Raw genomic sequence first — 10,549 nt, forward strand, 5'->3', positions numbered from 1 at the left:
CACTGAGAAATAGTATTTCTAAGAAGAAAAGAAGTAATTAAGTCCTCCAAAATGTCACATTCATGATTAGAAAAGATTTTTGTTTGAAAAGAACAAAGGCAGAAACTGGTAGAAAGTGAGCTGTTCATCTCTGAATTTATGGTTTTAAACCTAAAAATAATAACTTTAAAAACCTCGTCCCCCTCATTCAAATAGATAACTTTTATCATTGACTTTGCAGCTAATACCAAGAAATTTGTTCATTTGCATTTCATGTAGAGAAGCCAGCCCTGCATTCCTCAAGCATCTGTTTAAACAAAGGGTGATACCAGATCAAGGGCGAAGCTAAAACAGGAGTAATTTACTTTACATGGAAGAGGTAAATAAATATCCCTCTGTACAGTGTCATTGCAACATATGACTTCTGTCAACCTACAGCTGATTTAAACAGCTCCTGAAATCTTAATCTGTCTCTTGTCTCTCCCAGTTGCAGTTTGCTCTCTCTAGCTGTCCTAATCAGTCATTTTTAAGACCCTGCTCTCAAATAGGCAAGTTGAAAAAGAAAAAATGGACCCTTGTACTTCTAAGGTGCTCCTTTTAACAGAGAAAACGTGGATCTAAACTTGTAGAAAGGCCACTCAAACAGCTCAGCAGAAGAAAAGGTGAGAATGCAAATTTTTAAGGGTGAATAACAGTCATCTTATAAAATGCTTTTTGAAATCAGGAATCATCCTAGGACTTGCGCAGTTTTCTTTGATCCTTTGTGCATATCTTAAATTTCAGCCAAGCAGCTTTTAATGGGGGAGTTTTTCTGGTTTTTGTTTCCTTGCAGTTCTCACATTAATACAGGGGAAATGTATCCATGTTGAACGTGTTTCAGTATTATTTACAATAACTACTCCCAAGCATGCAATACTTCCAGCTAATGAGCAATATAGATTAAAGGCAGATGTTTGCTGAAACCATGAATTTGGCATTCACCTCATAGCAACATTGAATCTGTGCTGGATGTTTACTTCTTGGTATGTTGGTTGTCAAGTGGTTGCAGTTCTCTTCTGTTGTAGTTTAAATTTTGAAAAAGGCCTCCATCTTAGAATTGCAGAATCAGAGAATATCCTGGATTCAAACAGGCACACAAGGATCACGAAGTCCAGCTTCTGTCCCTGCACAGGACACCCCAAAATCCCACCATTTACCTGAGAGCATTGCCCAAAAGTTTCTGGAACTCTGTCAGATGTGGTGCTGTCACCACTTCCCTGGAAAACCTGTCCAGTGGCCAGCCACCCTCTGTGGGAAGAGCCTTTTACTAATATTCAATCTAAAACTCCCCTGGAATCCTGTGCTCTTCAGACACATAGAAAAGCAAAACTGATCAGTGTTTCATGCATTTAGCAGAGGACACAAGGAGGTCTGATAGCCAGAAGCTGCTTGAGGCTGAAACTCAGCAGGAATTTGATTCTGTGTAAAATGGCAGGAGTGAGCTGGCAAGTTGAACTTCAGAACAAGTTGTGATTTCTTGACAATTAAATGATGTTGAGCATGTTTTAGGTTTCTCCAGCAAACAGAGGAACAGGTGCATGTGTGTCTACTTGGAATAAAGAGGTTCTGGGGAACAGTCAGCAATTGGTCAGATGCCTTATTGTCATCTGACCATGCAAGAAATGATCTGGTGCTGAGATCTGCTCTCAGAGCTCAGGTCTACTCAGTGTCAGGTGCTGAGAAGTTGGTTTGTTTTGTGCTGTGTGAACACAAGACAAGGGGATTCCCAAGCAAACAAGATATCAGAAAGCACTGAGCAAAGGCCAGTATATAATGATTTCTAATAGAAGAATAAAAGGAAAATAAGTAAGGAAAAAAGAACTTGTGACCAGAAACAAATTAAGCAGAAAAAACTGGCACTGGTTTCAGCTAAACAATAAGTAAAACTAGGATATGAAAAGAAAAAAAAACAAACAACTTAGAGACATTGACACAATAGGGATTATTTTAAGTTAGAAGCAGAGAGATAAATGATTAGAGGAAGCCAGGAGACAAGACAATTTCAGGGAAGCTTATTTTTTTTTTGATGACATTGGTGAACAGGATTGTATTGTCCTAGCAGACATTCTTTAGCTTTATTAAGGTAGAAAAGAGATTGTAGTGGGATGGTAGAAGGTTTTTTCAGGGGCATTGTTGCTTTGTGTTGCTAATATTTGCCATATACTTTTTAGTAATTTTACAATTTTAGTAATCTAAGATTACTTGCAATATGGGTACATTAGTTTTTTCTTGAATATCAAAAGCTGAAAGACTCTAAAAAGAGATCAAAGGAAGATAAAATATCGTGCTGAATTGTCTGCTTTGTTTCTACAGCAAAGATATTGTTTAGAAAAGTTGAGTGAAAGAGAGGAAAGGAGATTGATGGGTATTTTACTTATATCCTACTTATGTTTTAGTAGGAACGTTACTCCTAGTTTTGTTACTGAGGGTATCTTTTGCTTCGTGAAAAAATGTTGTTTACTTGCTTATTGACATGGGTGGGATTGGCTGCCTGGAGGCAGGTATTGAAATGAGCAGTGAACAGCAGAGAGCCATTCCACCCACCTGTGTGGGAGTGCGAAAGCACGTCTGTTACCCAGCTCTAAGGATCAATTGAGAGCTGATAGCAGGAAACATTAGCATGCAAAAATTAATTTATTCCCTATGCTTTACCTAGCAGGAAGTGGGCAGTTGGAAAAATACCTTGTCATTGCAGAAGGCTAATGACTGATTGCTGATGTTATTATAGAATCAAAGACAGGTTTTTTCCCTTGGTGTCCTTAAGTGAAGGGAGGCTGAAAGGTGCAGCACCCAGAACAGCACAACCCCCTTTCCTTTTCGATGGTTATAATAGACAGCTCTGTTTTGTCCAGCCATTCGTTGTACTGCCATAGTTCTGTGAACTGTTTCTCTTTATTCAACAGATAGGCACCCATGACTTTTTTGAAAGTAATACAATAATAACATAGACCTTTACAAATTAGAACAGTTATTGCTTTCAAAGGGATGCTTAGACTCCACTCTGAGGTGTGCTGAATGTTAAATAGTCACTGGGGGGATGTAGGAGTTCTGGATGGAAGCTGGGTTCATCTTGAATGAGTTTTTATCACAGCATTAAAATGCTGCTTCATCAAGAGCAATTTTTGAACTTTACCTGAAAATATTGCACTCTTTGTAATATAAACTTAAATACACCCTCCTTGGCATTTCTTTTGAAAGCTCAGCTGGGCTTTTTGCCTGAGCAGTTTCAGATTAGTTTTAAGCAATAGCTCTTTCAAATATTGCCTCACATATGGTCCAAATTCTGGGAAATGTCTACTCCTTTAACTTATCATTCTTTGTTTTAATGAAAAGATGTGAAGATCATTGTCATCAGCAGACCTTGAACTAAAATGCTAATTGCACCTGGTGAAGGGGAGGCAGTTTTTAACCTCCACTTGTGGCACATGGATGGTACTGACTGAGGGATTGCCTTGTCTGTTCCTGAGGTCAGGGGCATGAATGACCACAGTGTAGCACTGTAAGAGTAACAATTCCAACACAAACAATACAGAGTTCAGCTCAGCACTAGTCAGAGATGGATTTGCAGGTATGTTGTTGTGTTCTCTGGATTGCACAAGTTCTTCACACCTGTTACTGTTTTATAGAATGCACAATTACCTTTTAGACAAGAGCTGAATTTTGCCTGCAACATAAAAGTCCATTTATAATCTGCCAACAGGCTCAGCTGCTTTTTATTTAAAGCATAAAAAAGAAGTATTACTATTAAAGGACAAACCCAGCAAAAATGATGTGAGATACTTACCAAGAAAATGGAAAGAATGTATGGGTCTGAAATGGGTGGTAAAGAATAACACAAAGCTTTCATGGTCTGATAGCTATGGAAATGTGTGAATTTGTGCCTGGTGAAAGCAATGAAGACTTATGAATGTGTTCATAAATCACATGTATCAGTTATAAACAAAGGAATAATTCTGTTTTTCATTTCTCCCTCCTGTAACTCAAGAGTCACTAAGAAGCCTGCAAGGAAACATGGAGGTGGATTCAAATATCTGAGCAAGCCTGTTCCAAGTCTCCATTTGCAGATGGGTGGGTTGCTTTCCACTAAAAGGTTTGATGTTCTGCTCTCCTTGCTTGAAGGCACCTGTTTATGCTGGGAAGTCTATACCAGAATCTGGCAGTTAGCAATCCTAAACTCCAAAGTGATGCTTCCTCATGTTTTTTTCCCTAAAAAGACAAATTCATTGTCTGTAACTTATTGAGGATTCTTAGATGGCACCACCACTGGAAGAGACTAATGGCACTCTCTCTTTCAAGACAGATATCTTTCCAAACAGAGCATACTTGAAAATATTTACAGTGCTAAATTTCTGTGAGTAACGTGTTTTCTGTGAAAAATAAGTAAGGAAGAAATATCATGATTTTGGCTAGAATTTATGACCAATGATGAGAGCAGTGGGCTTAAAAATGATGGTACAGCTGACTACAAAGGAAGCAGGTTCATTTCTGCAGCATGCAAATAATGCTGATAATTCTTTACACTCCAAACTTTCAGCTACAAGGTCATTCTAATTAGATGTTTATTCCTTTTCCCATAGATCACAAAATGTGGTGTGTATCAGGGCTTTATTTCTTTTTGCAGTGTTAGGTTCTTTGTTGCAGTATTAATCCCACACTGCCTTCAGCTTTCATATAGTTCCCCATGCCTTTTAAAAGTATTACCAAATTTCTTTTCTTGTAACTTTTGAGTTATACATGAAAAGTAACCCAAGGGTTTTTAATGTGCATATTAAATGCATGCCTCACTTCTATTGTCCATCACCAAGGCTGTGATTTGTATCTAATGTGAATGAGTAAACTCGGCTTTAACTTCATATGCTTCTACATCCAGTCTTCAGTAAATGAAGTATTACACAAGGAAAAGAAAGGGAAGTTTGGATTTTGACACAACTGTATAAAATATTGATTTGGTCTTGATGCAAAGTCTCAAATAATGCTTACGTTTTCTGAGGCCTTGCCTAGCCTATTTTACTAAACATGGAAGATTTCCCTTTCCAATTTACCTGTTGATAGATGCTGTAGTGTTTATGTCAGGGGCTAAGAAATTCTTCCAGATCTCCTTCCAACTTTCTTCCAATTAGAAGGCCTGAAAGCAAAGGCTTTCTATTTTCATGTTTTACTGTTGTACAAATATTTTATTAATATTTTCCTCTCTTTGAATTCCACAGGAATAATCCTTGTGAGTTTTGTGGGAGCTAACTTGAAAATTTTCTTTGGTTTACACACCATTGAGTACATTTTTGTTGCTTTTTTTTTCAAATACCATAAATATTTTAAAAAACTTAGGTCCATATGCAGTGTAGAGAAGAGTAATGGTTTCTTTGATTCTTTCTCTCATAACCTAGTGGCACGGTTAGTTTTTTAGGCCTTAGTGTTCTAGGGTTTTGTCATAGACTAAGCAATTTAGACCATTGAAATATTTTCAGAAGTAGATGTTCTATCACAATTCAAAGGAGGACTGGCTCATCACAAAAAAAATAAAATAACAATTTCCTACTCTTGTTCTGTGCAAGAAATACTGTATGTTACCCTTTAGTTTTTAATGAAGATTCTCTATTGCTTCTTCCTTTTCTCAAAACTTTAGAATGAAGTGCCCCTTAGTTTTTCTTGGCTTTTTGATGGGAGGTTTATAACCAGCATTAGTCTGTGAGAAGTTCTACATAGAATATTGCTTTTTTATTTTAGAAGTATTTTCTAGGGATGACCATAACAGTTTTAATGTCACATACTACCAGAAAAAGCTTCAGGGATACAGACTCTGACAGCCTTTGGGATGAAAACTCTAGTAGCTATGACATAAAGTACCTTCTTTATATATCTTGTTATTACACAGTGATAACCAGCTCAGGTTTGCAGTGAGCAACAGTAAATCAGTCACCACCACCTGCACTCGAGCATTGTCAGCAGCTTGTTTTTCTCATCCATTTACTGCTGGTTTCCTCAGGCCCTGAATGGGCTCTAACAACTCAATAGCTAAGACATCTGGTTAAAATTGTGCAGCCTATGGCACCTACCAAATCAAAGTAATGTAATAGTTCTTTCTGCTCGTAAAGTTTTACAAAATGGAAAAAAAGAGTAACAGCATAACAAGCAGAAAAAAACTATCAAATATCTGGCAAGAGTCTGTTAATAAATGGGAACAAAAGAGAAACACAAGAAATAGTGTGGTTTTGAGTGAATAACTCTTCACATCTTTCAAACGTGATTACATTCCCAGTTAACAAAGCTAGAACAGACATCTACTCATGTTTTCCCTCTTTCCTGTCTCCATATCATATCTTCTAAGGTACATAAGCCCCTGTCATAAATCCTCTCCCAAAAGAGGTTTTTATTTTGCCAAATCAAAGTGAAAATTCAGATATGATGCCATACAGCTGCCTTTAAGAGACTAGCATCTGCTCTGATGAGCTGACCAGCAGCAGCCTTGTTATGTGCTTGGTTAAGTCTATAGATAAGGCAAATAATTGGCAGGATACTCAAGTCCTTCTGGCCTTTGCCATCTGTGATGCCTAAAATGATCATACTGCTAATGATGTCCTTCCCTTTGCTGAAATACAGAGGCTTCCTGTTGTTTCTCTTATAGTCTAAGGTCATTAAGATGAATGTTGTGATATCTGTTTACAATGTGGCAATTTAAAGTTCTTTTGGCAATGTGAGGAAAATTTTAAATGGGGATGTACATTTTACTACCATAACAACATTAAAGGAGATAGAAGTTAAATAGAAAATAGGGAATAGCTTCTCTGGCATTGTTTCTTCATGAGAAGGAGCGAACAGGAGTTGTTTTGGTTTCTTGTTTCATGTTGTTGCAGAGTAATGTTATGCAGCTTTTGGTCTATGAGAGGTGAGGCAGAGCCCAGAAGGGTGGGGAAACTTCTCAGATTCTGTAATTGGAGCGATTCTTTAATCTCCATTTCCTCTAGTAATTATTTTCTGGCAAATCAGTCCAAGTGGTTGTAGGCACAGAGTTTGTGGTGATTGGTGTGGGGCTGGAGCCTCATCCCCAGTGGGTGCAGCTGTGAGCAGCAGGTGAGCAGCACTGACAGCAATGAGCCATGGAGTGCCCAGGGGCACTGACCAACCACCAAAGGGAGCAGAGGGCACACAGGGGCAGGGCATCAACAGGAGGGGATAAAAGGCTGGGCTGAAGAACAAGAAGGGCAGATGCCTGAAGCCTTCTGAAGTGGTATGATGATACTCTGTGTGGGTTGGTGCTTGAAGCCTTCTGATGTGGTAAGGTGTTACTTGTGTGGGTTGAAGCTTTCTGAAATCGTGCGGTGGTACTCCGTGTATTGTGGCTGTTTCAGCTGTGACATATGCTGGAACAATTGTTTGGTGTTTTTTCTTTAATATTGGCAAAGCTACAGGTCTAAAAGCTTTCTGATTGTATTGCTTTTGCTTGTCATCACCATCTGTTGACATGACTGACGTTTACAGTCTTAGGAGAACAACAAAAAGAGACCATCCATGTAGGAGCCAGGGTGCAAGCCTGAAATGGAGAGGGACATTTCACAAGGGCATGTGGTGAAAGGACAAAAGGGTATGGCTCCCAGCTGAAAGGGGCAGGTGTTCTTTGGATACTAGGAGGAAATTCTGAGGCTTCTGAGACACTGGAATAGATTGCCCACATACATTGCTGCAGCCCTGGAAGTGTTCAAGGCAGCTCTGGATGGGGCTTTGAGGACCCTGGCCTAGTGAAAGGTCTCTTCTCATGGCAGGGGATAGGAACTGGATGAACTTTAGGGTTGTTTCCATCCCAAAATGTTCTCTGTGTGTCTGAAAGTTTGGGTTTTTTTCCTCCGAGTATCCTCTTTTCATTTCTTGTGTGCCCAGTCCTTTGCTCAACTTCTCTACAACACATGGGTATGATAGTCTAGTAATGACCTGAATTTGTCCTCTTGGATTGTGGGGGAATCTAGACTACTGAGCAAGGCAGGATTTGGTTCTTTTTGCTCTCAGTCTTTTGCTCTATAGACCACACCAATTAAAAACCAAGAGGAATAGGTATTAATGAGAGAGTTCAAATATTTTTCCTCTACTTTTCTTCTCAAATAATGTCCTCATTCCACCCCGAGGTTACCACTGTTGATGGGAAAAAAAACCTGAACATAGGAGAAAGATGTCATATTGTCTTCTCTTTCCTTCAAATACTATGCAGCAAATTTAAGTTGAAAATAGGTTTGCTCTAGATTCCTTTTATTTAGGCATTTCAGTACAGATTATGTCAAAAATATATCACAGAAGAACTAGAAAGCTTCCTATGTACTGAGTATTTTGCTCTTGTGTTATAAAATGTCTCACTTTCTTTAAGAAAATTTTGCATGCAGAAAGGATTTTGAAAAATGTCTTTTCCTGACTAATATATTCTATACATGTAATTTTATTGCATTTAAAATGTATAATTTGATTTTAGAAAAAAATCTACTCTGACTTCATCAAGCATATTTTACTTCAGAATATGTAAAAAAACCTCATTCCTGCATAACAACTTATTTTTGGCTTCCTCTGGTGTAAAATCTGCTATGGTACCAGAAAAAAAAAAAAAATTAATTGCCCCTAATTTTACTTGCTTTCTGCATCACCTTTGAAAAATTCATAGTATGTATTTCAATAGCCAAAATATTTTCTTTGTCTAGAGCGTGCTCTGCTTTGCAGATGACAGCTGAGCTTGTCTAATCAAACTAAAATTGGTACACTTACTGAACAAGGCTGAGCACTTGTTTATGATCTGAACCAAAGACTGACTTTGGATGTATGTTGTGGAATGCCAGACAGATAAAGATGCTTCCTGACACTGAGATGAACTGCAGTTTTGCCTAAGGAAGTGCTGCATGAACTGCCTTGTTGCTTTAAAAAACAGCCACACAAATACGAAAAAAACAAGCAATTGAAGCCTAAATGTTTTATCACAATGTTTGAAACTTCTGCTAGATGAGTTTGTGTCTGTATCTTTGAGAAACTCTAACAAAATAAGATTCTGGATAGCAGCTGGCTTTTACTTTTCTTCAATGATTTCATACAATTCCTAGATTATCTCTCCTCCCATCCTCCCTGTCACTGTTTTTGACAGGGACAAGTGGCTGAGGAGATGCATGCAATGCAGTTGTCAGCTCCAACCAGATGCTGCAGAAAGGTGTAAGGGAATAGCTGTCAGTAACAACAACAGTCAAAAAAAGTTTATTTCTGGTGGTGCCTTGTGCGTTATCTGTGAATGAAATGTGTTTTGCTCAGGTTCTCCTTCAACTGCCTTAATGTTGCTGTAGATAGGTTTAGTAGGGGTATTTTTTTCTTGTTTGGGTTTTTCCCCCTCCTAAAGTACTTAAGGTTTAGTATATGAAAACAGCAGCTGAAAACAATTCCTAGTTTCATGTTACTTAGAATTTGAAGTTCATGCAATTTCCCCAAGTGTTTTCCAATTCCTTCGTTCTCAGAATTGATTTTCTATTTATGTTTTGGGATTTAGCTTGTTAGCTCCCTAGCAAAGTTTACAAATAACTCTGAGGCAATGTGAAAAGTTCATATTTGTTTCCTTTAGTTGAGAGACTAACTGATGGAAAATTTCAGTCATTTTCTGATGTCTAGAGCAGACAAACTATTAATTTACTTGGGTTTTGTGTACCTATTTTGGAATTTGGTTTGGTTTTTATTTTAATCATGAATGGAAAAGGCAGCCACATGAATTAATTTTTTACATATTTCATATTTATGCATGTAATTATCTAGAGCTTACTGATTTAAAAAGCTGTGTGCTCCTGACTTCTACCCTTAGTGTTTTTTTTTTCTGTTGTGAAACTTTCCATTCTGGACCATAAATTGCAACCCTGAACTGTTTTCCTGTCTTTAAAACAAGAGTACGCCTGCTGCAGACAAACACCTTTGGTTTGATTTCAGTAACATGTTTTGTTCTGCTCTCTAAATGGCCATTCTCGGGGTTTGTCTAGTGATTAAATGTAGAATGAAAGGCATCTTTCATGTGCTGTTAAGAAAAAATAATCAGGGAGGAATAATAGATGAGTTTCCTGCCTTTCCACAGACACTATTATTGGTGGAAGCCCACCAGGAATAAAAGAAATATGGTAGATATTAATTCCTTGCCTTTCAACAGGAAATGCTTTGTCCATAACTTGCACATACCATCACTGTCATAAAAATATATTGGATGATGCTGTTATGGTGTTTGTGAAGCACATTTTAACGGGGAGTGCGTGCCACAGACGTTCTCTAAAGTGCGATGCTGCGCATCTGCACCCGACAGAATTCATTGCAGCTTTAACCGAGACCAGCACGAGTGTGTCTTCGATCTTTCCTTTAGGAGATGCTTCCTTGAGGAGTGCAGAGTTACCAAATCGCGTCCCTCGCTTTCTCAACCTCCGCCCACTCTTCACGCCTTCCCTCCGCCGCTCGCTGCCGGCTGCCAGGCCCTGGCGGTGCCGGCGGGAGGCAGGGGGAGCCCGGGAGCAGCGGCGGCGGCCCGGCCCGGCGGCGGCGAGCC

General features: G+C 38.7%; 1 protein-coding gene across 2 annotated transcripts in view; it reads left to right on the forward strand.

Annotated features, from left to right (window-relative positions):
- The window catches only part of GULP1 (GULP PTB domain containing engulfment adaptor 1), a 166,709-nt gene that overhangs the window by 10,674 nt on the left and 145,486 nt on the right, over positions 1-10,549 (forward strand). The gene's annotated exons all lie outside the window — the stretch shown is intronic.

Source organism: Passer montanus, unplaced genomic scaffold (genome assembly GCF_014805655.1).
Source record: "Passer montanus isolate IOZ18808 unplaced genomic scaffold, ASM1480565v1 scaffold66, whole genome shotgun sequence".
NCBI lineage: Eukaryota > Metazoa > Chordata > Aves > Passeriformes > Passeridae > Passer > Passer montanus.